This window comes from Triturus cristatus, chromosome 1_1, assembly GCF_964204655.1.
Source record: "Triturus cristatus chromosome 1_1, aTriCri1.1, whole genome shotgun sequence".
Lineage (NCBI taxonomy): Eukaryota > Metazoa > Chordata > Amphibia > Caudata > Salamandridae > Triturus > Triturus cristatus.
Window position 1 is genome coordinate 724879135 of NC_140579.1, and position 27616 is coordinate 724906750.

A 27616-nucleotide genomic window follows, 5' to 3' on the forward strand; every position below is an offset into this window, starting at 1 on the left:
TGTAGGGTGTCGTGCTGGGGGTAGTGTTTTAAGGTTTAGGGAGGTGCAGTGGTGTTTGGGTAGTGTAGGGGGTCATGCTGGGGGTAGTGCTTTAGGGTTTAGGGTAGTGCAGTGGTGTTTGTGTTGTGAGGGGGTCATGCTGGGGGTAGTGTTTTAGGGTTTAGGGTAGTACCGTGGTGTTTGTATAGTGTAATGGGTCATGCTGGGGGTAGTGTTTTAGGGATTTGGGTAGTGTAGGGGTCATGCTGGGGGTAGTGTTTTAGGGTTTAGGGTAGTGCAGTGGTGTTTGTGTAGTGTAGGGGGTCATGCTGGGGGTAGTGTTTTAGGGAATAGGGTAGTGCAGTGGTGTTTGTTTAGTGTAGGGGTAGTGTTTTAGGGTTTAGCGTAGTGCAGTGGTGTTTGTGTAGTATAGTGGGTCATGCTGTGGGTAGTGTTTTAGGGTTTAGGGTAGTGCTGTGGTGTTGGGTAGTGTAGAGGTCATGCTGGGGGTAGTGTTTTAGGGTTTAGGGTAGTGCAGTGGTGTTTGTGTAGTGTGGGGTTCATGCTGGGGTTAGTGTTTTTGGGTTTAGGGTAGTACAGTGGTGTTTGGGTAGTGTAGGGAGTCGTGCTGGGGGTAGTGTTTTAGGGTTTAGAGTAGTGCAGTAGTGTTTGTGTAGTGTAGGGAGTTGTGGTGGGGTAGAGTTTTAGGGTTTAGGGTAGCGCAGTGGGGTTTGGGTAGTGTTGGGGGTCATGCTGCCGGTAGTGTTTTAGGATTTAGGGTAGAGCAGTGGTGTTTGTGTAGTGTGGGAGGTCATGCTGGGGGTAGATTTAGGGTTTAGTGTAGTGCAGTGGTGTTTGGGTAGTGTAGGGAGTCATGCTGGGGGTAGTGTTTTAGGGTTTAGGGTAGTGACGTAGTGTTTGTGTAGTGTAGGGAGTTGTGGTGGGGGTAGTGTTTTAGGGAATAGGGTAGTGCAGTGGTGTTTGTTTAGTGTAGGGGTAGTGTTTTAGGGTTTAGCGTAGTGCAGTGGTGTTTGTGTAGTATAGTGGGTCATGCTGTGGGTAGTGTTTTAGGGTTTAGGGTAGTGCTGTGGTGTTGGGTAGTGTAGAGGTCATGCTGGGGGTAGTGTTTTAGGGTTTAGGGTAGTGCAGTGGTGTTTGTGTAGCGTAAGAGTAGTGTTTTAGGGTTTAGGGTAGTGCAGTGGTGTTTGTGTAGTGCAGGGGTTTGTGCTGGGGGTAGTGTTTTAGGGTTTAGGGTAGTGCAGTGGTGTTTGTGTAGTGTGGGAGATCATGCTGGGGTAGATTTAGGGTTTAGGGTAGTGCAGTGGTTTTTGGGTAGTGTAGGGGATCATGCTGGGGATAGTTTTAGGTTTTAGGGTAGCGTAGTGATGTTTGTGTTGTGTTGGGGGTCGTGTTGGGGGTAGTGTTTTAGGGTTTAGGGTAGTGCAGTAGTGTAGTGCAGCGTTGTTTCTGTACTGTAGGGGGTCAAGCTGGGGGAAGTGCTTTAGGGTTTAAGGTAGTGCAGTTGTGTTTGGGTAGTGTAGGGGGTACTGCTGGGGGTAGTGTTTTAGGGTTTAGGGTAGTGCCATGGTGCTTGTGTAGTGTAGGGGGTCGTGCTGGGGGTAGTGTTTTAGGATTTAGGGTATTGCAGTGGTGTTTGTGTTGTGAGGGGGTCGTGCTGGGGTCATGTTTTAGGGTTTAGGGTAGTGCAGTGGTGTTTGTATAGTGCAGGGGGTCATTCTGGGGGTAGATGTAGGGTTTAGGGTAGTGCAGTGGTGATTGTGTAGTGTAGGGGGTCATGCTGGCGGTAGTGTTTTATGGATTAAGGCAGTGCAGTGGTGTTTGTGAAGTGAAGGAGGTAATGCTGAGGGTAGTGATTTAGGGTTTAGGGTAGTGCAGTGGTGTTTGTGTAGCATAGGGGGTTGTGCTGAGGGTAGATTTATGGTTTAGGGTAGTGCAGTGGTGTTTGGGTAGTGTAGGGTGTCGTGCTGGGGTAGAGTTTTAAGGTTTAGGGAGGTGCAGTGGTGTTTGGGTAGTGTAGGGGTTCATGCTGGGGGTAGTGCTTTAGGGTTTAGGGTAGTGTAGTGGTGTTTGGGTGGTGTAGGGGGTCATGCTGGAGATAGATTTAGGGTGTTGGGTAGTGCAGTGGTGTTTGTGTTGTGAGGGGGTCATGCTGGGGGTAGTGTTTTAGGGTTTAGGGTAGTACCGTGGTGTTTGTATAGTGTAATGGGTCATGCTGGGGGTAGTGTTTTAGGGATTTGGGTAGTGTAGGGGTCATGCTGAGGGTATTGTTTTAGGGTTTAGGGTAGTGCAGTGGTGTTTGTGTAGTGTAGGGGGTCATGCTGGGGGTAGTGTTTTAGGGAATAGGGTAGTGCAGTGGTGTTTGTTTAGTGTAGGGGTAGTGTTTTAGGGTTTAGCGTAGTGCAGTGGTGTTTGTGTAGTATAGTGGGTCATGCTGTGGGTAGTGTTTTAGGGTTTAGGGTAGTGCTGTGGTGTTGGGTAGTGTAGAGGTCATGCTGGGGGTAGTGTTTTAGGGTTTAGGGTAGTGCAGTGGTGTTTGTGTAGTGTGGGGTTCATGCTGGGGTTAGTGTTTTTGGGTTTAGGGTAGTACAGTGGTGTTTGGGTAGTGTAGGGAGTCGTGCTGGGGGTAGTGTTTTAGGGTTTAGGGTAGTGCAGTAGTGTTTGTGTAGTGTAGGGAGTTGTGGTGGGGTAGAGTTTTAGGGTTTAGGGTAGCGCAGTGGGGTTTGGGTAGTGTTGGGGGTCATGCTGCCGGTAGTGTTTTAGGATTTAGGGTAGAGCAGTGGTGTTTGTGTAGTGTGGGAGGTCATGCTGGGGGTAGATTTAGGGTTTAGTGTAGTGCAGTGGTGTTTGGGTAGTGTAGGGAGTCATGCTGGGGGTAGTGTTTTAGGGTTTAGGGTAGTGACGTAGTGTTTGTGTAGTGTAGGGAGTTGTGGTGGGGGTAGTGTTTTAGGGAATAGGGTAGTGCAGTGGTGTTTGTTTAGTGTAGGGGTAGTGTTTTAGGGTTTAGCGTAGTGCAGTGGTGTTTGTGTAGTATAGTGGGTCATGCTGTGGGTAGTGTTTTAGGGTTTAGGGTAGTGTTGTGGTGTTGGGTAGTGTAGAGGTCATGCTGGGGGTAGTGTTTTAGGGTTTAGGGTAGTGCAGTGGTGTTTGTGTAGTGTAGGGGTCATGCTGGGGGTAGTGTTTTAGGGAATAGGGTAGTGCAGTGGTGTTTGTTTAGTGTAGGGGTAGTGTTTTAGGGTTTAGGGTAGTTGAGTGGTGTTTGTGTAGTGTAGGTGGTCATGTTTTAGGGAATAGGGTAGTGCAGTGGTGTTTGGGTAGTTTGGGGTTCATGCTGGGGTTAGTGTTTTTGGGTTTAGGGTAGTACAGTGGTGTTTGGGTAGTGTAGGGAGTCGTGCTGGGGGTAGTGTTTTAGGGTTTAGGGTAGTGCAGTAGTGTTTGTGTAGTGTAGGGAGTTGTGGTGGGGTAGAGTTTTAGGGTTTAGGGTAGCGCAGTGGGGTTTGGGTAGTGTTGGGGGTCATGCTGCCGGTAGTGTTTTAGGATTTAGGGTATAGCAGTGGTGTTTGTGTAGTGTGGGAGGTCATGCTGGGGGTAGATTTAGGGTTTAGTGTAGTGCAGTGGTGTTTGGGTAGTGTAGGGAGTCATGCTGGGGGTAGTGTTTTAGGGTTTAGGGTAGTGCAGTAGTGTTTGTGTAGTGTAGGGAGTTGTGGTGGGGTAGTGTTTTACGGTTTAGGGTAGTGCAGTGGTTTTTGGGTAGTGTAGGGGGTCAAGCTGTTGGTAGTGTTTTAGGGTTTAGGGTAGTGCAGAGGTGTTTGTGTAGTGTAGCGGGTCATGCTAGGGGTAGTGTGTTAGGCTTTACGGTACTGCAGTGGTGTTTGTGTAGTGTAGGGGGTCATGCTGGGGGTAGTCTTTTAGGGATTAGGGTAGTGCATTTGTGTTTGTGTAGTGTAGGGGGTAGTGTTTTAGGGTTTAGGGTAGTGCAGTGGTGTTTGTGTAGTGTTGGGGTCATGCTGGGGATAGTGATTTAGGCTTTCAGGTAGTGCAGTGGTGTTTGTATAGTGTAGGGAGTCGTTTTTTAGGGTTTAGGGTAGTGCAGTGGTGTTTGTGTAGAGTAGGGAGTCGTGCTGAAGGTAGTGTTTTTGGGTTTAGGGTAGTGCAGTTGTGGTTGGGTGGTGAAGGGGGTCGAGCTGGGGGTAGTGTTTTAGGGTTTAGGGTAGTGCAGCGGTGTTTGTGTAGTGTAGGGTGTTGTACTTGGGGTACTGTTTTAGGGTTTAGGGTAGTGCAGTGGTGTTTGTGTAGTGCAGGATGTCATGCTGGGGTTGATTTAGGGTTTAAGGTAGTACAGTGGTATTTGTGTTGTGTAGGGGTTGTGCTGGGGGTAGTGTTTTGGGGTTTAAGGCAGTGCAGTGGTATTTGTGTAGTGTAGAGGTTGTGCTGGGGGTAGTGTTTTGGGGTTTAAGGCAGTGCAATGGTTTTTGTGTAGTGTAGGGGGTTGTGCTGTGGATAGTGTTTTAGGGTTGGGGTAAGGCAGTGGTGTTAGTATAGTGTAGGGGGTGGTGCTGGGGGTAGAGTTAGGGTTTAGGGTAATGCAGTGGTTGTTGGGAAGTGTAGGGAATCATGCTGGTGGTAGCGTTTTAGTGTTTAGGGCAGTGCAGTGATGTTTGGGTAGTGTAGGTAGTCATGCTGGGGGTAGTGTTTAAGGGTTTAGGGTAGTGCAGAGGTGTTTGTGTAGTGTATGGGGCCATGCTGGGGTAGTGTTTCAGGGTTTAGGGTAGTGCAGTGGTGTTTGTGTAGTGTAGGTTGTACTGTTTTAGGGTTTAGGGTAGAGCAGTGGTGTTTGTGTACTGTAGGGGGTCATGTTCTAGGGTTTAGCTTATTGCAGTGGTGTTTGTGTAGTGTATGGGATCGTGCTGGGGTAGTGTTTTAGGGTTTAGGGTAGTGCAGTGGTGTTTGTGTAGTGTAGGGGGTAGTATTTTAGGGTTTAGTTTAGTGCATTGGTGTTTGTGTAGTGTTGGGGTTGTGCTGGGGGTTGTGTTTTAGTGTTTAGGGTAGTGCAGTGGTGTGTGTAGTGTAGGGGGTTGTGTGTTAGGGTTTAGGGTAGTGCAGTGGTGTTTGGGTAGTGTTGGGGTACGTGCTGGGGGTAGTGTTTTGGGTTTTGGGTAGTGCAGTTGTGGTTGGGTATTGAAGGGAGCCGTGCTGGGGTACTGTTTTAGTGTTTAGGGTAGTGCAGTGGTGTTTGTGTAGGGTAGGGGGTCATGCTGGGGGTAGTGTTTTAGTGTTTAGGGTAGTGCAGTGGTGTTTGTGTATTCTAGGGGGTTGTGCTGGGGGTAGTGTTTAGGGTTTAAGGCAGTGCAGTGGTGTTTGTGTGGTGAAGGGGGCCGTGCTGGGGATAGTGTTTTAGGGTTTAGGGTAGTGCAGTGGTGTTAGTGTAGTGTGGGGGGTTGTGCTGGGGGTAGATTTATGGTTTAGGGTAGTGCAGTGGTGTTTGGGTAGTGTAGGGAGTCATGCAGGTGGTAGTGTTTTAGTGTTTAGGTTAGTGCTGTGGTGCTTGGGTAGTGTAGGGGTCATGCTGGGGGTAGTGTTTTAGGGATTAGGGTAGTGCAGTGGTGTTTGGGTAGTGTAGGGGTAGTGTTTTAGGGTTTTGGGCAGTGCAGTGCTGTTTGTGTAGTTTGGTGGGTCATGCTGTTGGTAGTGTTTTAGGGTTTGGGGTATTGCAGTGGGGTTTGTGAAGTGTAGGGGTTCATGTTTTAGGGTATAGGGTAGTGCAGTGGTGTTTGTGTAGTGTAGGGGGTCATGCTGAGGTTAGTGTTTTTGGGTTTAGGGTAGTGCAGTGGTGTTTGGGTAATGTAGGGGTTTGTGCTGGAGATAGTGTTTTAGGGTTTAGGGTAGTGCAGTGGTGTTTGTGTAGTGTGGGAGGTCATGCTGGGGGTAGATTTAGGGTTTAGGGTAGTGCAGTGGTGTTTGTGTAGTGAAGGTGGTCGTGCTGGGGGTAGTGTTTTCGCGTTTAGTGTAGTGCATTGCAGTGGTGTTTGGGTAGTATAGGGGGTCGTGCAGGGGTAGTGTTTTAGGGTTTACGGCAGTGCAGTGGTGTCAGTGTAGTGTAGGGGGTCATGCTGGGGGTAGTGTTTCAGGGTTTAGGGTAGTGCAGTGGTGTTTGGGTAGTGTAGGGGTTTCTGTGGGGGGTAGATTTAGGGTTTAGGGTAGTGCAGTGGTGTCCGGGTAGTGTAGGGGTCATGCTGGGGGTAGTGTTTTAGGGTTTAGGGTAGTGCAGTGCTGTTTGTGCAGTGTAGGGGTCATGCTGGGGGTAGTGTTTTAGGGTTTAGGGTAGTGCAGTGGTGTTTGTGTGGTGTAGTGGTTCGTGCTGGGGTAAGTGTTTTAGGGTTTGGGGTAGTGCAGTGGTGTTTGTGTAGAGTGGGCGGTTGTGCTGGGGGTACATGTAGGGTTTAGGGTAGTGCAGTGGTGTTTGGGTGGTGTAGGGGGGGAACAGCCATTACAACGCGGTTTTTACCACGCGCAGCTTTTACATCACATGCGTTACAACGCATGCGATGTTACAACGCAATGCCATTACAACGCAAGTCTTTACATCAACTTGCGCTAGATGGCGTGCTAACATTACAAATAGTGTAGTTTACTATCCCAACACCTTCCCTACTGTTACGTGGACTGGAGTTGGAATAGTAAATTACACTTTTCTAATGTTAGCACGCCATCTAGCGCAAGTCGATGTAAAGACTTGCGTTGTAATGGCATAGCGTTGTAACATCGCATGCGTTGTAACGCATGCGATGTAACTGCACGCGTTGTAATGACACGCGTTGTAATGTCATACATCCGGTGTAGGGTGTCGTCCTAGGGGTAATGTTTTTGGGTTTAGGTAGAGCAGTGGTGATTGGATAGTGTAGGGGGTCGTGCTGGGATAAGTGTTTTAGTGTTTAGTGTAGTGCAGTGGTGATTGGATAATGTAGGGGGTCGTGCTAGGGGTAGTATTTTATGGTTAAGGGAAGTGCAGTGGTGTATGTGTAGTGTAGAGGGTTGTGCTGGGGTAGTGTTTTAGGGTTTAGGGAAGTGCAGTGGTGTTTGTGTAGAGTGGGCGGTTGTGCTGGGGGAACATATAGGGTTTAGGGTAGTGCAGTGGTGTTTGTATAGTATAGGGGGTCGTGCTGGGGGTAGTAATTTAGGGTTTAGTGTAGTGCAGTGGTGTTTGTGTAGTGTAGGGGGTTGTGGTGGGGGTAGATTTAGAGTTTAGGGTAGTGCAGTGGTGTTTGGGTAGTGTAGGAAGATGTGCGGGTGGTAGTGTTTTAGGGTTTAGGACAGTGCAGTTATGTTTGGGTAGTGTATGGTGTTGTGCTGTGTGTAGTGTTTTAGGGTTTAGGGTAGTGCAGTGGTGCTTGTGTAGTATAGGGGGTCGTGCAGGGGTAGTGTTTTAGGGTAGTGCAGTGGTATTTGGGTAGTGTAGGGGGTTGTGCTTGTGGTAGTGTTTTAGGGTTTAGGGTAGTGCAGAGGTGTTAGTGTAGTTTAGGCGGTTGTGTTTAGGATTTAGGGAAGTGCAGTGGTGTTTGGGTAGTGTAGGGGTCGTGCTGGGGGTAGTGTTTTAGGGTTTAGGGTAGTGCAGTGGTGTTTGGGTAGTGTAGGAAGATGTGCGGGTGGTAGTGTTTTAGGGTTTAGGACAGTGCAGTTATGTTTGGGTAGTGTATGGTGTTTTGCTGTGTGTAGTGTTTTAGGGTTTAGGGTAGTGCAGTGGTGCTTGTGTAGTATAGGGGGTCGTGCAGGGGTAGTGTTTTAGGGTAGTGCAGTGGTATTTGGGTAGTGTAGGGGGTTGTGCTTGTGGTAGTGTTTTAGGGTTTAGGGTAGTGCAGTGGTGTTTGTGTACTGTAGGGGGACGTGCTGGGGGTAGTGATTTAGGGTTTAGGGTAGTGCAGTGGTGTTTGTGTAGTGTAGGGCGTCATGCTGGGGGTAGTGTTTTAGGGTTTAGGGTAGTGCAGTGGTGTTTGTGTAAAGTAGGGGTTCGTGCTGGGGTAGTGTTTTAGGGTGTAGGGTACTGCAGTGGTGTTTGGGTAGTGTAGGGCGTCGTGCTGGGGGTAGTGTTTTAGGGTTTATGGTAGTACAGTTGTGTTTGTGTAGTGTAGGGGGTCATGCTGGGGGTAGTGTTTTCGAGTTTAGGCAAGTGCATTGCAGTGGTGTTTGTGTAGTGAAGGTGGTCGTGCTGGGGGTAGTGTTTTCGCGTTTAGTGTAGTGCATTGCAGTGGTGTTTGGGTAGTATAGGGGGTCGTGCAGGGGTAGTGTTTTAGGGTTTACGGCAGTGCAGTGGTGTCAGTGTAGTGTAGGGGGTCAAGCTGGGGGTAGTGTTTCAGAGTTTAGGGTAGTGCAGTGGTGTTTGGGTAGTGTAGGGGTTTCTGCGGGGGGTAGATTTAGGGTTTAGGGTAGTGCAGTGGTGTCCGGGTAGTGTAGGGGGTCATGCTGGGGGTAGTGTTTTAGGGTTTAGGGTAGTGCAGTGCTGTTTGTGCAGTGTAGGGGTCATGCTGGGGGTAGTGTTTTAGGGTTTAGGGTAGTGCAGTGGTGTTTGTGTGGTGTAGTGGTTCGTGCTGGGGTAAGTGTTTTTGGGTTTGGGGTAGTGCAGTGGTGTTTGTGTAGAGTGGGCGGTTGTGCTGGGGTACATGTAGGGTTTAGGGTAGTGCAGTGGTGTTTGGGTGGTGTAGGGGGGGAACAGCCATTACAACGCAGTTTTTACCACGCGCAGCTTTTACATCGCATGCGTTACAACGCATGCGATGTTACAACGCAATGCCATTACAACGCAAGTCTTTACATCGACTTGCGCTAGATGGCGTGCTAACATTACAAATAGTGTAGTTTACTATCCCAACACCTTCCCTACTGTTACGTGGACTGGAGTTGGAATAATAAATTACACTTTTCTAATGATAGCACGCCATCTAGTGCAAGTCGATGTAAAGACTTGCGTTGTAATGGCATAGCGTTGTAACATCGCATGCGTTGTAACGCATGCGATGTAACTGCACGCGTTGTAATGACACGCGTTGTAATGTCATACATCCGGTGTAGGGTGTCGTCCTAGGGGTAATGTTTTTGGGTTTAGGTAGAGCAGTGGTGATTGGATAGTGTAGGGGGTCGTGCTGGGATAAGTGTTTTAGTGTTTAGTGTAGTGCAGTGGTGATTGGATAATGTAGGGGGTCGTGCTAGGGGTAGTATTTTATGGTTAAGGGAAGTGCAGTGGTGTATGTGTAGTGTAGAGGGTTGTGCTGGGGTAGTGTTTTAGGGTTTAGGGAAGTGCAGTGGTGTTTGTATAGAGTGGGCGGTTGTGCTGGGGGTACATATAGGGTTTAGGGTAGTGCAGTGGTGTTTGGGTAGTGTAGGGTGTCGTCCTAGGGGTAATGTTTTTGGGTTTAGGGTAGTGCAGTGGTGTTTGTGTAGTATAGGGGGTCGTGCTGGGGGTAGTAATTTAGGGTTTAGGATAGTGCAGTGGTGTTTGGGTAGTGTAGGGGGTGGGGGTAGTGTTTTAGGGTTGAGGGTACTGCAGTGATGTTTGGGTAGTGTAGGGGTGTGCTGGGGGTAGTGTTTTAGGGTTTAGGGTAGTGCAGTGGTGTTTGTGTAGTATAGGGGGTAGTGTTCTAGGGTTTAGTGTAGTGCAGTGGTGTTTGTGTAGTGTAGCGGGTCGTGCTGGGGTCGTTTTTTAGGCTTTAGGGTGGTGCAGTGGTGTTTGTGTAGTGTAGGGGGTCGTGTTTTAGGGTTTAGGGTAGTGCATTAGTGTTTGGGTAGTATAGGGGGTCGTGCTGGGGTTAGTGTTTTGGGGTTTAGGGTAGTGCAGTTGTGTTTGGGTAGTGAAGGGGGTCGTGCTGGGGGTAGTGTTTTAGGGTTTAAGGTAGTACAGTTGTGTTTGTGTAGTGTAGGGGGTCGAGCTGAGCGTAGTGTTTTAGGGTTTAGTATAGTGCAGTGGTGTTTGTGTAGTGTAGGGGGTCATACTGGGGGTAGTGTTTTAGGGTTTAGGGTAGTGCAGGGGTGTTTGTTTAGTGTAGGGGTTCGTGCTGGGGTAGTGTTTTAGGCTGTAAGGTAGAGCAGTGGTGCTTTGTTAGTGTAGGGGGTCGTGCTGGGGGTAGTGTTTTAGGTTGTGTAGTAGTGTTTGAGTAGTGTAGGGCGTTGTGCTGGGGTTGTGTTTTCAGGTTTAGGGCAGTGCAGTGATGTTTTTGTAGTGATGGGGGTCGTGCTGGGGGTAGTGTTTTATGGTTTAGGGTAGTGCTGGGGTGTTTGTGTAGTGTAGGGGTCGTGTTTTAGGGTTTAGGGTAGTCCAGTGGTGTTTGGGTAGTGTAAGGGGTCGTGCAGGGGTAGTGTTTTAGGGTTTACGGCAGTGCAGTGGTGTCTGTGTAGGGTAGGGGGTCATGATGGGGGTAGTGTTTTAGGGTTTAAGGTAGTGCAATGGTGCTTGGGTATTGTAGGGGTTTCTGCGGGGGGTAGATTTAGGGGTTAAGGTAGTGCAGTGGTGTTTGGGTATTGCAGGCGGTTATGCTGGGGGTAGTGTTTTAGGGTTTAGGATAGTGCAGTGGTGTTAGTGTGGTGTAATGGGTCGTGCTGCGGGTAGTGTTTTAGATGTTTAGGGTAGTGCAGTAGTGTTTGAGTAGTGTAGGGGGTGGGGGTAGTGTTTTAGGGTCTAGGGTGCTGCAGTGATGTTTGGGCAGTGTAGGGGGTGTGCTGGGGGTAGTATTTAAGGGTTTAGGGTAGTGCAGTGGTGTTTGTGTAGTAAAGGGGGGCCATGCTGGGGGTAGTGTTTTAGGGTTTAGGGTAGTGCAGTGGTGTTTGTGTAGTGTAGGGGGTAGTGTTTTAGGGTTTAGTGTAGTGCAGTGGTGTTTGTGTAGTGTAGCGGATCGTGCTGGCGTAGTTTTTTAGGCTTTAGGGTGGTGCAGTGGTGTTTGTGTAGTGTAGGGGGTCGTGTTTTAGGGTTTAGGGTAGTGCATTGGTGTTTGGGTAGTATAGGGGGTCGTGCTGGGGTTAGTGTTTTTGGGTTTAGGGTAGTGCAGTTGTGTTTGGGTAGTGAAGGGGGTCGTGCTGGGGGTAGTGTTTTAGGGTTTAAGGTAGTACAGTTGTGTTTGTGTAGTGTAGGGGGTCGTGCTGAGGGTAGTGTTTTAGGGTTTAGTATAGTGCAGTGGCGTTTGTGTAGTGTAGGGGTTTGTGCTGGGGTAGTTTTTTAGGCTGTAGGGTAGAGCAGTGGTGCTTTATTAGTGTAGGGGGTCGTGCTGGGGGTAGTGTTTTAGGTCGTGTAGTGGTGATTGAGTAGTGTAGGGCGTTGTGCTGGGGTAGTGTTTTCAGGTTTAGGGCAGTGCAGTGATGTTTTTGTAGTGAAGGGGGTCGTGCTGGGGATAGTGTTTTATGGTTTAGGGTAGTGCTGTGGTGTTTGTGTAGTGTAGGGGTCGTGTTTAGGGTTTAGGAATGTGCAGTGGTGTTTGGGTAGTGTAAGGGGTCGTGCAGGGGTAGAGTTTTAGGGTTTACAGCAGTGCAGTGGTGTCTGTGTAGTGTAGGGGGTCATGCTGGGGGTAGTGTTTCAGGGTTTAGGGTAGTGCAATGGTGCTTGGGTATTGTAGGGGTTTCTGCGGGGGGTAGATTTAGGGGTTAGGGTAGTGCAGTGGTGTTCGGGTATTGTAGGCGGTCATGCTGGGGGTAGTGTTTTAGGGTTTGGGATATTGCAGTGGTGTTTGTGTGCTGTAATGGGTCGTGCTGCAGGTAGTGTTTTAGGGTTTAGGGTAGTGCAGTAGTGTTTGAGTAGTGTAGGGGGTCGTGCTGGGGTAGTGTTTTTGAGTTTAGGGCAGTGCAGTGGTGTTTGTGTAGTCAAGGGGGTCGTGCTGGGGTAGTGTTTTAGGGTTTAGGGTAGTGCTGCTGTGTTTGTGTAGTGCAGGGGGTCATGTTTTATGGTTTAGGGTAGTGCAGTGGTGTTTGAGTAGTGTAGGGGTTCGTTCTGGGGGAGTATTTTAGGGTTAAGGGTAGTGCAGTGGTGTTTGTGTAGTGTAGGGGTTCGTAATGGGGTAGTGTTTAAGGGTGTAGGGTAATGCAGTGGTGTTTGGGTAGTGTAGGGGTCGTGCTGGGGTAGTGTTTTAGGGTTTAGGGTAGTGCAGTGGTGTTTGTGTACTATAGGGGGTCTTGCTGGGGGTAGTGTTTTAGGGTTTAGGGTAGTGCAGTGGTGTTTGAGTAGTGTAGAGGATCATGCTGGGGTAGTGTTTTCGGATTAAGTGCAGTGCATTGCAGTGGTGTTTGGGTAGTGTATGGGTTTGTGCAGGGGGTAGATATAGGGTTTAGGGTAGTGCAGTGGTGTTTGTGTAGTGTAGGGGGTAGTGTTTAAGAGTTTAGGGTAGTGCAGTGGTGTTTTTATAGTATAGGGGTCGTGCTGGGGTAGTGTTTTAGGGTTTAGGGTAGTGCAGTGGTGTTTGGGCAGTGTATGGGGTTGTGGTAGGGGTATTGTTTTTAGGTTTAGGGTAGTACAGTGGTGTTTGTGTAGTTTAGGGGGTCATGCTGGGGATAGTAATTTAGGGTTTAGGGTAGTGCAGTGGTGTTTGGGTAGTGTAGGGGGTGGTGGTGAGGGTAGTGTTTTAGGGTTTAGGGTAGTGCAGTGGTGTTTGTGTAGTGTAGGGATTAGTGTTTTAGGGTTTAGGGTAGTGCTGTGGTGTTTGTGTAGTGTAGGGGGTTGTGTTTGGAGAAGTGTTTTAAGGTTTAGGGTAGTGCAGCGGTGTTTGGGTTGTGTAGGCGTTCGTGCTGGGGGTAGTGTTTTAGGGTTTAGGGTAGTGCAGTGGTGTTTGTGTAGTATAGGGGTTCGTGCTGGGGGTAGTGTTTTAGGATTTAGGGTAGTGCAATGGTGTTTGTGTAGTGTAGGGAGTAGTGTTTTAGGGTTTAGGGTAGTGCAGTGGTGTTTGTGTAGTGTAGGGCGTCATGCTGTGTGTAGTGTTTTAGGGTTTAGGGTAGTGCAATGATGTTTGGGTAGTGTAGGGGGTCGTGCTGGGGGTAGTGTTTAAGGGTTTAGTGTAGTGCAGTTGTGTTTGTGTAGTGTAGGGGGTCGTGCTGAGGGTAGTGTTTTAGGGTTTAGTATAGTAGAGTGGTGTTTGTGTAGTGTAGGGGGTCATACTGGGGTTAGTGTTTTAGGGTTTTGGGTAGTGCAGTGGTGTTTGTTTAGTGTAGGGGTTCGTGCTGGTGTAGTGTTTTAGGCTGTAGGGTAGAGCAGTGGTGCTTTATTAGTGTAGGGGGTCGTGCTGGGGGTAGTGTTTTAGGTCGTGTAGTAGTGTTTGAGTAGTGTAGGGCGTGGTGCTGGGGTAGTGTTTTCAGGTTTAGGGCAGTGCAGTGATGTTTTTGTAGTGAAGGGGGTCGTGCTGGGGATAGTGTTTTATGGTTTAGGGTAGTGCCGTCGTGTTTGCCTAGTTAAGGGGGTTGTGTTTTAGGGTTTAGGGTAGTGCAGTGGTGTTTGGGTAGTGTAAGGGGTCGTGCAGGGGTAGTGTTTTAGGGTTTACAGCAGTGCAGTGGTGTCTGTGTAGTGTAGGGGGTCATGCTGGGGGTAGTGTTTCAGGGTTTAGGGTAGTGCAAAGGTGCTTGGGTATTGTAGGGGTTTCTGCGGGGGTAGATTTAGGGGTTAGGGTAGTGCAGTGGTGTTCGGGTATTGTAGGCGGTCATGCTGGGGGTAGTGTTTTAGGGTTTAGGATATTGCAGTGGTGTTTGTGTGCTGTAATGGGTCGTGCTGCAGGTAGTGTTTTAGGGTTTAGGGTAGTGCAGTAGTGTTTGAGTAGTGTAGGGGGTCGTGCTGGGGTAGTGTTTTCGAGTTTAGGGCAGTGCAGTGGTGTTTGTGTAGTCAAGGGGGTCGTGCTGGGGTAGTGTTTTAGGGTTTAGGGTAGTGCTGTTGTGTTTGTGTAGTGTAGGGGGTCATGTTTTAGGGTTTAGGGTAGTGCAGTGGTGTTTCAGTAGTGTAGGGGTTCGTGCTGGGGGAGTATTTTAGGGTTAAGGGTAGTGCAGTGGTGTTTGTGTAGTGTAGGGGTTCGTAATGGGGTAGTGTTTTAAGGTGTAGGGTAATGCAGTGGTGTTTGGGTAGTGTAGGGGTGGTGCTGGGGTAGTGTTTTAGGGTTTAGGGTAGTGCAGTGGTGTTTGTGTACTATAGGGGGTCTTGCTGGGGGTAGTGTTTTAGGGTTTAGGGTAGTGCAGTGGTGTTTGAGTAGTGTAGAGGATCATGCTGGGGTAGTGTTTTCGGATTTAGTGCAGTGCATTGCAGTGGTGTTTGGGTAGTGTATGGGTTTGTGCAGGGGGTAGATATAGGGTTTAGGGTAGTGCAGTGGTGTTTGTGTAGTGTAGGGGGTAGTGTTTAAGAGTTTAGGGTAGTGCAGTGGTGTTTTTATAGTATAGGGGGTTGTGCTGGGGTAGTGTTTTAGGGTTTAGGGTAGTGCAGTGGTGTTTGGGCAGTGTATGGGGTTGTGGTAGGGGTAATGTTTTTAGGTTTAGGGTAGTACAGTGGTGTTTGTGTAGTTTAGGGGGTCATGCTGGGGATAGTAATTTAGGGTTTAGGGTAGTGCAGTGGTGTTTGGGTAGTGTAGGGGGTGGTGGTGGGGGTAGTGTTTTAGGGTTTAGGGTAGTGCAGTGGTGTTTGTGTAGTGTAGGGGGTAGTGTTTTAGGGTTTAGGGTAGTGCTGTGGTGTTTGTGTAGTGTAGGGGGTCGTGTTTGGAGAAGTGTTTTAAGGTTTAGGGTAGTGCAGCAGTGTTTGGGTTGTGTAGGCGTTCGTGCTGGCGGTAGTGTTTTAGGATTTAGGGTAGTGCAGTGGTGTTTGTGTAGTATAGGGGTTCGTGCTGGGGGTAGTGTTTTAAGATTTAGGGTAGTGCAATGGTGTTTGTGTAGTGTAGGGAGTAGTGTTTTAGGGTTTAGGGTAGTGCAGTGGTGTTTGTGTAGTGTAGGGCGTCATGCTGTGGGTAGTGTTTTAGGGTTTAGGGTAGTGCAATGATGTTTGGGTAGTGTAGGGGGTCGTGCTGGGGGTAGTGTTTAAGGGTTTAGTGTAGTGCAGTTGTGTTTGTGTAGTGTAGGGGGTCGTGTTGAGGGTAGTGTTTTAGGGTTTATTATAGTGCAGTGGTGTTTGTGTAGTGTAGGGGGTCATACTGGGGTTAGTGTTTTAGGGTTTAGGGTAGTGCAGTGGTGTTTGTTTAGTGTAGGGGTTCGTGCTGGGGTAGTGTTTTAGGCTGTAGGGTAGAGCAGTGGTGCTTTATTAGTGTAGGGGGTCGTGCTGGGGGTAGTGTTTTAGGTCGTGTAGTAGTGTTTGAGTAGTGTAGGGCGTTGTGCTGGGGTAGTGTTTTCAGGTTTAGGGCAGTGCAGTGATGTTTTTGTAGTGAAGGGGGTCGTGCTGGGGATAGTGTTTTATGGTTTAGGGTAGTGCTGTGGTGTTTGTGTAGTGTAGGGGTCGTGTTTTAGGGTTTAGGAAAGTGCAGTGGTGTTTGGGTAGTGTAAGGGGTCGTGCAGGGGTAGTGTTTTAGGGTTTACAGCAGTGCAGTGGTGTCTGTGTAGTGTAGGGGGTCATGCTGGGGGTAGTGTTTCAGGGTTTAGGGTAGTGCAATGTTGCTTGGGTATTGTAGGGGTTTCTGCTGGGGGTAGATTTAGGGGTTAGGGTAGTGCAGTGGTGTTCGGGTATTGTAGGCGGTCATGCTGGGGGTAGTGTTTTAGGGTTTAGGATAATGCAGTGGTGTTTGTGTGCTGTAATGGGTCGTGCTGCAGGTAGTGTTTTAGGGTTTAGGGTAGTGCAGTAGTGTTTGAGTAGTGTAGGGGGTCGTGCTGGGGTAGTGTTTTCGAGTTTAGGGCAGTGCAGTGGTGTTTGTGTAGTCAACGGGGTCGTGCTGGGGTAGTGTTTTAGGGTTTAGGGTAGTGCTGTTGTGTTTGTGTAGTGTAGGGGGTCATGTTTTAGGGTTTAGGGTAGTGCAGTGGTGTTTGAGTAGTGTAGGGGTTCGTGCTGGGGGAGTATTTTAGGGTTTAGGGTTAAGGGTAGTGCAGTGGTGTTTGTGTAGTGTAGGGGATCGTAATGGGGTAGTGTTTTAGGGTGTAGGGTAATGCAGTGGTGTTTGGGTAGTGTAGGGGTCGTGCTGGGGTAGTGTTTTAGGGTTTAGGGTAGTGCAGTGGTGTTTGTGTACTATAGGGGGTCTTGCTGGGGGTAGTGTTTTAGGGTTTAGGGTAGTGCAATGATGTTTGGGTAGTGTAGGGGGTCGTGCTGGGGGTAGTCCTTAAGGGTTTAGTGTAGTGCAGTTGTGTTTGTGTAGTGTAGGGGGTCGTGCTGAGGGTAGTGTTTTAGGGTTTAGTATAGTAGAGTGGTGTTTGTGTAGTGTAGGGGGTCATACTGGGGTTAGTGTTTTAGGGTTTTGGGTAGTGCAGTGGTGTTTGTTTAGTGTAGGGGTTCGTGCTGGTGTAGTGTTTTAGGCTGTAGGGTAGAGCAGTGGTGCTTTATTAGTGTAGGGCGTCGTGCTGGGGGTAGTGTTTTAGGTCGTGTAGTAGTGTTTGAGTAGTGTAGGGCGTGGTGCTGGGGTAGTGTTTTCAGGTTTAGGGCAGTGCAGTGATGTTTTTGTAGTGAAGGGGGTCGTGCTGGGGATAGTGTTTTATGGTTTAGGGTAGTGCCGTCGTGTTTGCCTAGTTAAGGGGGTTGTGTTTTAGGGTTTAGGGTAGTGCAGTGGTGTTTGGGTAGTGTAAGGGGTCGTGCAGGGGTAGTGTTTTAGGGTTTACAGCAGTGCAGTGGTGTCTGTGTAGTGTAGGGGGTCATGCTGGGGGTAGTGTTTCAGGGTTTAGGGTAGTGCAAAGGTGCTTTGGTATTGTAGGGGTTTCTGCGGGGGTAGATTTAGGGGTTAGGGTAGTGCAGTGGTGTTCGGGTATTGTAGGCGGTCATGCTGGGGGTAGTGTTTTAGGGTTTAGGATATTGCAGTGGTGTTTGTGTGCTGTAATGGGTCGTGCTGCAGGTAGTGTTTTAGGGTTTAGGGTAGTGCAGTAGTGTTTGAGTAGTGTAGGGGGTCGTGCTGGGGTAGTGTTTTCGAGTTTAGGGCAGTGCAGTGGTGTTTGTGTAGTCAAGGGGGTCGTGCTGGGGTAGGGTTTTAGGGTTTAGGGTAGTGCTGTTGTGTTTGTGTAGTGTAGGGGGTCATGTTTTAGGGTTTAGGGTAGTGCAGTGGTGTTTCAGTAGTGTAGGGGTTCGTGCTGGGGGAGTATTTTAGGGTTAAGGGTAGTGCAGTGGTGTTTGTGTAGTGTAGGGGTTCGTAATGGGGTAGTGTTTTAAGGTGTAGGGTAATGCAGTGGTGTTTGGGTAGTGTAGGGGTGGTGCTGGGGTAGTGTTTTAGGGTTTAGGGTAGTGCAGTGGTGTTTGTGTACTATAGGGGGTCTTGCTGGGGGTAGTGTTTTAGGGTTTAGGGTAGTGCAGTGGTGTTTGAGTAGTGTAGAGGATCATGCTGGGGTAGTGTTTTCGGATTTAGTGCAGTGCATTGCAGTGGTGTTTGGGTAGTGTATGGGTTTGTGCAGGGGTAGATATAGGGTTTAGGGTAGTGCAGTGGTGTTTGCTGTAGTGTAGGGGGTAGTGTTTAAGAGTTTAGGGTAGTGCAGTGGTGTTTTTATAGTATAGGGGGTTGTGCTGGGGTAGTGTTTTAGGGTTTAGGGTAGTGCAGTGGTGTTTGGGCAGTGTATGGGGTTGTGGTAGGGGTAATGTTTTTAGGTTTAGGGTAGTACAGTGGTGTTTGTATAGTTTAGGGGGTCATGCTGGGGATAGTAATTTAGGGTTTAGGGTAGTGCAGTGGTGTTTGGGTAGTGTAGGGGGTGGTGGTGGGGGTAGTGTTTTAGGGTTTAGGGTAGTGCAGTGGTGTTTGTGTAGTGTAGGGGGTAGTGTTTTAGGGTTTAGGGTAGTGCTGTGGTGTTTGTGTAGTGTAGGGGGTCGTGTTTGGAGAAGTGTTTTAAGGTTTAGGGTAGTGCAGCGGTGTTTGGGTTGTGTAGGCGTTCGTGCTGGCGGTAGTGTTTTAGGATTTAGGGTAGTGCAGTGGTGTTTGTGTAGTATAGGGGTTCGTGCTGGGGGTAGTGTTTTAAGATTTAGGGTAGTGCAATGGTGTTTGTGTAGTGTAGGGAGTAGTGTTTTAGGGTTTAGGGTAGTGCAGTGGTGTTTGTGTAGTGTAGGGCGTCATGCTGTGGGTAGTGTTTTAGGGTTTAGGGTAGTGCAATGATGTTTGGGTAGTGTAGGGCGGTCGTGCTGGGGGTAGTGTTTAAGGGTTTAGTGTAGTGCAGTTGTGTTTGTGTAGTGTAGGGGGTCGTGTTGAGGGTAGTGTTTTAGGGTTTAGTATAGTGCAGTGGTGTTTGTGTAGTGTAGGGGGTCATACTGGGGTTAGTGTTTTAGGGTTTAGGGTAGTGCAGTGGTGTTTGTTTAGTGTAGGGGTTCGTGCTGGGGTAGTGTTTTAGGCTGTAGGGTAGAGCAGTGGTGCTTTATTAGTGTAGGGGGTCGTGCTGGGGGTAGTGTTTTAGGTCGTGTAGTAGTGTTTGAGTAGTGTAGGGCGTTGTGCTGGGGTAGTGTTTTCAGGTTTAGGGCAGTGCAGTGATGTTTTTGTAGTGAAGGGGGTCGTGCTGGGGATAGTGTTTTATGGTTTAGGGTAGTGCTGTGGTGTTTGTGTAGTGTAGGGGTCGTGTTTTAGGGTTTAGGAAAGTGCAGTGGTGTTTGGGTAGTGTAAGGGGTCGTGCAGGGGTAGTGTTTTAGGGTTTACAGCAGTGCAGTGGTGTCTGTGTAGTGTAGGGGGTCATGCTGGGGGTAGTGTTTCAGGGTTTAGGGTAGTGCAATGTTGCTTGGGTATTGTAGGGGTTTCTGCGGGGGGTAGATTTAGGGGTTAGGGTAGTGCAGTGGTGTTCGGGTATTGTAGGCGGTCATGCTGGGGGTAGTGTTTTAGGGTTTAGGATAATGCAGTGGTGTTTGTGTGCTGTAATGGGTCGTGCTGCAGGTAGTGTTTTAGGGTTTAGGGTAGTGCAGTAGTGTTTGAGTAGTGTAGGGGGTCGTGCTGGGGTAGTGTTTTCGAGTTTAGGGCAGTGCAGTGGTGTTTGTGTAGTCAACGGGGTCGTGCTGGGGTAGTGTTTTAGGGTTTAGGGTAGTGCTGTTGTGTTTGTGTAGTGTAGGGGGTCATGTTTTAGGGTTTAGGGTAGTGCAGTGGTGTTTGAGTAGTGTAGGGGTTCGTGCTAGGGGAGTATTTTAGGGTTTAGGGTTAAGGGTAGTGCAGTGGTGTTTGTGTAGTGTAGGGGATCTTAATGGGGTAGTGTTTTAGGGTGTAGGGTAATGCAGTGGTGTTTGGGTAGTGTAGGGGTCGTGCTGGGGTAGTGTTTTAGGGTTTAGGGTAGTGCAGTGGTGTTTGTGTACTATAGGGGGTCTTGCGGGGGGTAGTGTTTTAGGGTTTAGGGTAGTGCAGTGGTGTTTGAGTAGTGTAGAGGATCATGCTGGGGTAGTGTTTTCGGATTTAGTGCAGTGCATTGCAGTGGTTTTTGGGTAGTGTATGGGTTTGTGCAGGGGGTAGATATAGGGTTTAGGGTAGTACAGTGGTGTTTGTGTAGTGTAGGGGGTAGTGTTTAAGAGTTTAGGGTAGTGCAGTGGTGTTTTTATAGTATAGGGGGTCGTGCTGGGGTAGTGTTTTAGGGTTTAGGGTAGTGCAGTGGTGTTTGGGCAGTGTATGGGGTTGTGGTAGGGGTAATGTTTTTAGGTTTAGGGTAGTACAGTGGTGTTTGTGTAGTTTAGGGGGTCATGCTGGGGATAGTAATTTAGGGTTTAGGGTAGTAAAGTGGTGTTTGGGTAGTGTAGGGGGTGGTGGTGGGGGTAGTGTTTTAGGGTTTAGGGTAGTGCAGTGGTGTTTGTGTAGTGTAGGGGGTAGTGTTTTAGGGTTTAGGGCAGTGCTGTGGTGTTTGTGTAGTGTAGGGGGTCGTGTTTGGAGAAGTGTTTTAAGGTTTAGGGTAGTGCAGCGGTGTTTGGGTTGTGTAGGCGTTCGTGCTGGGGGTAGTGTTTTAGGGTTTAGGGTAGTGCAGTGGTGTTTGTGTAGTATAGGGGTTCGTGCTGGGTGTAGTGTTTTAGGATTTAGGGTAGTGCAATGGTGTTTGTGTAGTGTAGGGAGCAGTGTTTTAGGGTTTAGGGTAGTGCAGTGGTGTTTGTGTAGTGTAGGGCGTCATGCTGTGGGTAGTGTTTTAGGGTTTAGGGTAGTGCAGTGGTGTTTGTGTAGTGTAGGGGGTCGTGTATTAGGGTTTAGGGTAGTGCAGTGGTGTTTGGGTAGTGTAGGGGGTCATGCCGGGGGTAGGGTTTTAGGGTTTAGGGCAGTGCAGTGGTGATTGCGTAGTGTAGGGGGATCGTGCTGGTGGAAGTGTTTTAGGGTTTAGGGCAGTGCAGTGGTGTTTGTGTAGTGTAGGGGGTCATTTTAGGGTTTAGGGTAGTGCAGTGGTGTCTGTGTAGTGTAGGGGGTCATGCTGGGGGTAGTGTTTTAGGGTTTAGGGTAGTGCAGTGGTTTTTGTGCAGTGTAGGGGGTCGTGCTGTGTGTAGTGTTTTAGGGTTTAGCGTATTGCAGTTGTCTTTTTGTAGTGTAGGGGGTAGTGTTTTAGGGTCTAGGGTTGTGCAGCGGTGTTTGTGTAGTGTAGGGGGTCATGCTGGGGTAGTGTTTGGAGGTTTAGGGTAGTGCAGAGGTGTTTGTGTAGTGTAGGGGGTCGTGCTGGGGGCTGTGTTTTTGGGTTTAAGGTAGTGCTTTTTTGTTTGGGTAGTGAAGGGGGTTGTGCTGGGGGTAGTGTTTTAGGGCTTACGGCAGTGCAGTGGTGTGTGTGTAGTGTAGGGGGTCATGCTTGGGGTAGTGTTTTGGGTTTAGGGTAGTGCAGTGGTGTTTTGGTAGTGTAGAGGTTTGTGCGGGGGGTAGATTTAGCGTTTAGAATAGTGCAGTGGTGTTCGGGTAGTGTAGGGGGTCATGCTGGGAGTAATGTTTTAGGGTTTAGGGTAGTGAAGTGGTGTTTGTGTGGTGTAATGAGTCATGCTGGGGGTAGTGTTTTAGGGTTTAGGGTAGTGCTGTGGTGTTTGGGTAGTATATGGGGTACTGCTGGGAGTAGTGTTTTAGGGATTAGGGTAGTGCCGTGTTGTTTGTGTAGTATTAGGGGTCGTGCTGGGGGTAGTGTTTTAGGGTTTAGGGTAGTGCAGTGGTGTTTGTGTAGTGTAGGGGTCGTGTTGGGGGTAGTCTTTTAGGGTTTAGGGTAGTGCAGTGATGTTTGTGTGGTGTAGGGGGTCATGCTGTGGTAAGTGTTTTAGGGTTTAGGGTAGTGGAGCGGTGTTTGGGTAGTATACGGGGTTATGCTTAGGGTAGTGTTTTAGGGTTTAAGGTAGTACACTGGTGATTGTGTAGTGTAGGGGATCGTGCTGGGGTAAGTGTTTTAGGGTTTAGGTTAGTGCAGTGGTATTCGGGTAGTGTAGTGGATCGTGCTGGGGTAGTGTTTTAGAGTCTAGGGTTGTGCAGTGGTGTTTGTGTAGTGTAGAGGGTCGTGCTGAAGAAATATAAACCTTCTCAGGGGTTTCACTGATACACCTGGTCCTTTTAAACCAACAAAGAAGAGATTGGCACAGAAGCTGTAATATAAAAACAATGCATTTATTAAACCTAACATGAGGGAGATTGCGTCACACAGTACCCTCAAGTCACTGTAGGAGACGTTCTAAGGAGTACAGAGAACAGGGGCCTTATATATGCGTCGGTTACATTAGTCAGCATAAAACCAAGGGGAGGTCCTGGCACATACAAGAATACTTACTGACTAATATGGCTATACAGAATTTGCTTGCTCAACAAAGTGGGAGGAGAGATATTTCTCCTTACATCAGCAAGAATAGCCTGACCGTTATAACATAAGAGCAGGTGCATTCTACTAGCTAGGCCTTTCTGAGCATGTGCGAAGTTCTGGAAGAGGGAGAAAGCAAATGGCTAGAACATAGCTAACTAAAATGGCTGCCAAGTGCAAAATGGCTTTCAGCTCATGCTAACAGATTCCTGCAATCTTTATCAGATGGTCCTTTTAGCATGAGCTAAAGACATCCCTATGATCTGGTAGGAACATAGAAAATGTTTTGCACATTTATTTTCATAAATTCATCAATATCCTAATCCATTGCTAGGTGGGCATTTCTCATTCTAAATATTGTTAAGCGGGTATATATAAGGTATAAACAGGAGTACAAAGGGAACAGAGCATTGGGTCATACAGATAGCAGGAGAGAGTAATGACTATTATCACAAACAGAACTACCAATATTTTTCAACCCTAAGCAGAAATCAAATCCTAGAACCATCTAGTCCAATTCTATGTAAAAAACATTTTCAATAGACTTTTCCAGTGTTCTTTTTATGAGGGCTAGAGTATCAATCATCATAGTCAAGGAAAGGGTAAAGTAACATTTGTCATCTGCTCAGATGAACTTTTCTCTAGCAGAATAAACATTATTCCTAATGCAAATATTAAAGCAGTCAGACATATTATAACAAAAACAATCCTGGTTCCAGGGGACCAGGAGGACCACACAGGGCCATGAGAATTAGGACGAGGAACTGCAAAGGGCACCTTCTCCTCAAAAATGGGACGGCCAAAAGGGTACATTATTAAAAAAAAATAAGTCCTTATGGAAATTGAAGCCGCTGTACAACCAGCCAGAGGGAGTCTTCTCCCTGTGTCTGTTTTGGGCCTCACAGGCAGGCTCTTGTTGTTCCCACGTTGGAGCTGCACAACTCGCAACTCAGGAATCACGGCCCAGTTTCAAGGATAAAGTTTCTTCTTTCAGGATAGGGCAATCACCTTCCGGGGCAAATGCCCTCAGCGATCCTGTCCAGTGTCTCAGGCAGTGAACCAGTTTTTTTTCACTTCAATCGAACGGGCACCAAAGGCACAGCACCTGTACCCTGAACTCAAGTCCTTCCCTAACTCCTGTATTGCTCTGCTGGCGCACTGCTCTTTCGTTGGGGCCACAGATTGTATCCAGTGTGCCCATGTATCGCTTGATCAACAAACAAAGGTGCAGACTTTACAGCCAGCATTCAGGAGCGTGATGCTGAAGTACCTGAAGCAACCCTTATTTCAAAGAGGGTCACCTCAAGTAAAAGCCTCCTTGCCGTTCTGGTCGGTCTGTGACTCTCAGCTGGGCATCAAAAACTTGAGCCACGATTTCTCCTTTCTGATTTGTGACCCCATCTTTCGCCCAAGACAGTGGCAGGGGTACACACTTCACATCCCAGTGCTTCCGGCCTTCTACCTTCACTGAGATCCTAGTTGCCAGCAATTCCTGTGCTGGTTACCTTCACCTTGGCTTCAAGGTGAAGGTGGACTGGTGCTGACTCCTCAGGCTGGATCTGATGTCCGGGCCCCTCTGGCAATGGTTGTAAGGCAGCAAATATCTATTGGTGAATAGAACAAAAGGTCTTTGGACAAGGCATACAAATAATCCATCAACAGAGAGAATAGTCTCAGAATACTTCCTAGTCCTGGTGCGCCCCATATATTAGCAAGGCACCCAAGAACCACTTCTTCTATCTGAGAGTAAAAACCCTGGACCTATTACACTATTTGAAGCAGCTAAGGAAGTCTGTGTTCATTTACTAAATTCTGAGGAAAAGAGAAAAACAATACAGACATACTCCAAATCCTTGCATTTGTGTATTCCTATATTATTCATCTGAAGACCCTCGAGAAAAAAGGAAATGTTCTACACTTTTACTCTGAAGAACCAGGGCCTTATGGGCCTGGCGGCGCAGGGTACGCCTTAATCTCCTGAGTTCACCTGCTTTGTTGAACAGAGACACAGGACATTCTGTTGAGCGTAGAAGATCAGGTTTATTAGCTGCAGCTAAGTACAGTTGTCCCAGAAGTACACTCAGTATGTTCTTAGGAGACTGCCACTTTACTCCGTGGCGCACAATCTTTTATAGCACATAGATTCACCAAGAACACTCCCAATGCATACATGATTATCCAATGAGAAGAGTTTGAAACCAAGATATAACCAATGAGAAAAGTTTGAAAACAAGATATCAAGTAACCCAAATAAACCTCTCTCCCAACTGTTTTTGTCACCCCTCCCCACAAGTTAATCAGTGGTAGTGTCTACAACTCACCTTGCAGGTGGCAGGACATATTTGTATGCTTTGGAGGACAGTTGTGAAATGAGAGAATACAAGTAGAGAATAGCGAAGGCCAGAAGATAAGGTAAAGTCAGGAAAGAATGGTGCGAACCAACAGACTGTCGAGACAGGGTTTAGTCAAACCAGACGAGGATTAGTGGACTCAGCCAGTCCCTGATATTAGTTTCGTAAACAGAGGCAGGAGGCTATTTTGACACGTCGCAGTAAGATCAGCAGAAAAACTTCGTTCATTGTGCTGCCTGAGTGAGGGCAACACAAAATGGCGGTGGAACACAAAATGGTGGCTGAATATAAGCGAGATCGAAAATCGAATTTCCTCAGACCCTCCTTTTGCCATAACTCAGGCAAAACACACAGATTCATTGCTAGGTGAGCATTTTCCATTCTACAAATTTCATTTAAGCAGGTATATGTAAGCTATCAACAGGGATACAAAGAGAACAAAGCATCGGGTCATAATTAACATTCAGATAGCAGAAGAAAGTAATGACCATTATTACAAACAGGATTATCATTTTTTCACAACCCTAGGCAAAAACAAATCCTAAAATTATTTAGCGAACCTTTTCAGGGCTCTTATGCATTTCAGTGACTATTGTATACTCAGGTGAAACAGTGGCGATCCTTATCAATGCTCTCAGGTGAAATAGAGATACTCTTGAACAGAGGATAGACTTCATTCTGCTTTTACTAAACAGAATACTACTCTAAAACAATGCCAGCAAAACAATAAGAATCAGTCTCCTAACACCCATTCTATGCAATTGCACGGGAACCGCTTGTGCAACCATAACTATGCCCAAAGTCCGTTCTAAGCCTCTCTGGTAGGCTTCTATCGTCCATCAAATCTGCTTCTGTTGTTTTCTTCCGCATTGGGCCTCTTCATTCAGGCCTTCCATGAAAATAGTGCTTCTCAGTATCCGTTGGAGTGCCCTCCTGGCAAACACTCACAGCTCACTCGAAAGTCTCAATGTCTCAAGGCAGTGCACCAATATATTTCCTCTGCGGCAGGCACTATAGATATTGTGCTCTTCGTTGGTCATGGGCACAGATCATCTCGTGCAGACCCAAGTACTATTAATCGGAAAGAGCAACAGACTTTCACGCTCAGCAACACTTTCAGACTCGAACACTCGCTATTCAGTGTCAGAGGATGTTCAGGCTGCTCTTTCATTTAATTTTCCTTTCATCATTTAGTGCCTTAGATCCTCCGGTGCACTGCCCTTCCGTTGGAGCAAAGAAAAGAGGGGGGTTGACCAAAACTCAGGCCAAGGGGCTCAAGGGACTGCACACTGTCAGAGGTTACCAGCACATGACAGGTAGAAAACTGAAGCCTCAAACCAGCCCTGCCATCAACAACAGGGATCCTTCTCTTTCGCTCTTTTACACTGAAACTCTGGTTTTGTGATGTCCAACGCCGTCTGATGGAGCAAGTACGATGCTTTGGAGATACCATTGATGGCGCGCTGGCGATCGCTGTCCAGCCTTGCTACTTTCTGGGTGCTGGGACTGTAGGGCCAAGACGTCCGCATTTCATCTGTAGCTGTCACTGATGGGAATTAGGCTTAAATCAGTGTTCTGCAGGTTATTATGACTTAATTCCCGCAGAATCTAGTGACGTAGGAAATGTGACACAGTTGTTAGTTTCCTTCAGTTTAGTATAAAAACAGTTCATTGTATTTAACAATAGGACTGCAGGCAGGTGGCCTGCAATCTTCAAGGGAGTGGCCAGAAGCCATGGGACAACTCTGGTTTAGAATGCACTGTCACTCTCATAAGATGCAAAGGCAAAGGCAGTACTTCTAGTCCAGGGGTCTCCAACGAGTAGCTCGGGAGCCACTGGTAGCTCGCCAGTACCTTCAAAGTAGATCTCTGAGGTGAAGTTAGGCCCAGAATCAATTTCAGAGTAGGTGCCTATTAAAGAAGGCAGCACTGATCATCTCAAGACCCTAAGCGTGACAGCCAGCCAAACGTATCACAGTAACTCATACTAACACTCAAACACACAGTGTGCCAGCCTATATGATCTGCTACATGACAGTCTGTATCCAATCTCAATATAATTAAGCCACAAGGAGATTGACCATGTTGCAGTCTCTCTTTTATTAGTCACAACATGTGTGTGAACAGTGCACCATCAAAAAAGAATGGCAGCAGTAGCCTGAGCTGTAATCAGTGCTGACCCACCAAAATGCGGGACTGTTGGAGTCAGAGTGAAAATGTGTCAGTTAGATGCATGATCAACTCAAAACCTGAGGAGAACAGGGTATGATACAGACCAGAGAAAACTAAGAGACTTTTAGAACAGATCACCATATTAAATGCTCCTAATAGAGAAAGAGGTTGCTCCAAGTGGGGGGGGGGGGTGAAAAAAGAAAGTGCTCATGAGGTAGGACAGATATAAAGGAGGGGAATCCAAAAGGCAAATTCAATAACGAATCAATTAAACATTCTGATATCATTAGTAAAACTGGACGTGGTTCATAGTGGCACCAGTTTTACAGATAGGCCAGTCCCTTATGGATTTATAAATATTCATTTCATGATTTTCTAATGGGATAACATCTCTTAAATTACTACATCTGTGTGTTCCTACATTCCTTATCTAGAACACCTCAAAAGGGGAAACGCATGATACAAATTATCAGGGGCTTGCAGATACCTCCCTTTAATAATTGTACAGCAAGTGCACCATGCAATACACAGGCTAAACAATATCTACTCATGATCGCTGAGAATACCTGTCACCCTAGTCTAATAATTCTCAGGTCTCTGGTGTCTGATCTACAATTTTCTTTTCCCTAGTCACCTGTCCGGTGGGGGCACTATACCCACTTAAAATCACAATCCTGCTACTCAGGACATCAAATAAGAAACTCTTGGTGTCTCTTATGACTACATGTAGAAGTGCAATATCATAAGGAAAGTTATGTCACCTTTAGCAAGAGCCACAGATTTATAGTTCATCCTTAGAGTCTAATCAGGGAACATCAATGTAGGCTGCTCGTCCCTTAAAGGAAGGAGCAGTAACATGACTAACTGCAGGTGACACACTTTTAATCCTGTATATCTCTTTTGTTTATTTTTTTTCAATACCATTATAGCCAAATAGACATGCACTGGTGAAGTGTTGTCTGTCATATTCACAGCATGAAATATCATATCTGTGAAATTTAGTAACCAGAACAAGTCCAACCAACTGTTGCGTAGCGATGGGCATCGTCATGACCATCCACTCACAACACAGGGGAGCTTGTAACAGTATTAAAAGCAAAAGCGTAAACACAACGCAAAAACAAAAAAACGTGCATAAAATAAAAACACACATGCCAAGCCATCAGGTATACTTGCTGTATGCCAAGCACAGAAAGCATAGACAAATTTCAATTTCATATGTAAATGAACGGTGACGCACAACACTATGTCATGCACTTTATGCACAATGAACCTGCAACCCAGCAAATAATATTCTGGCC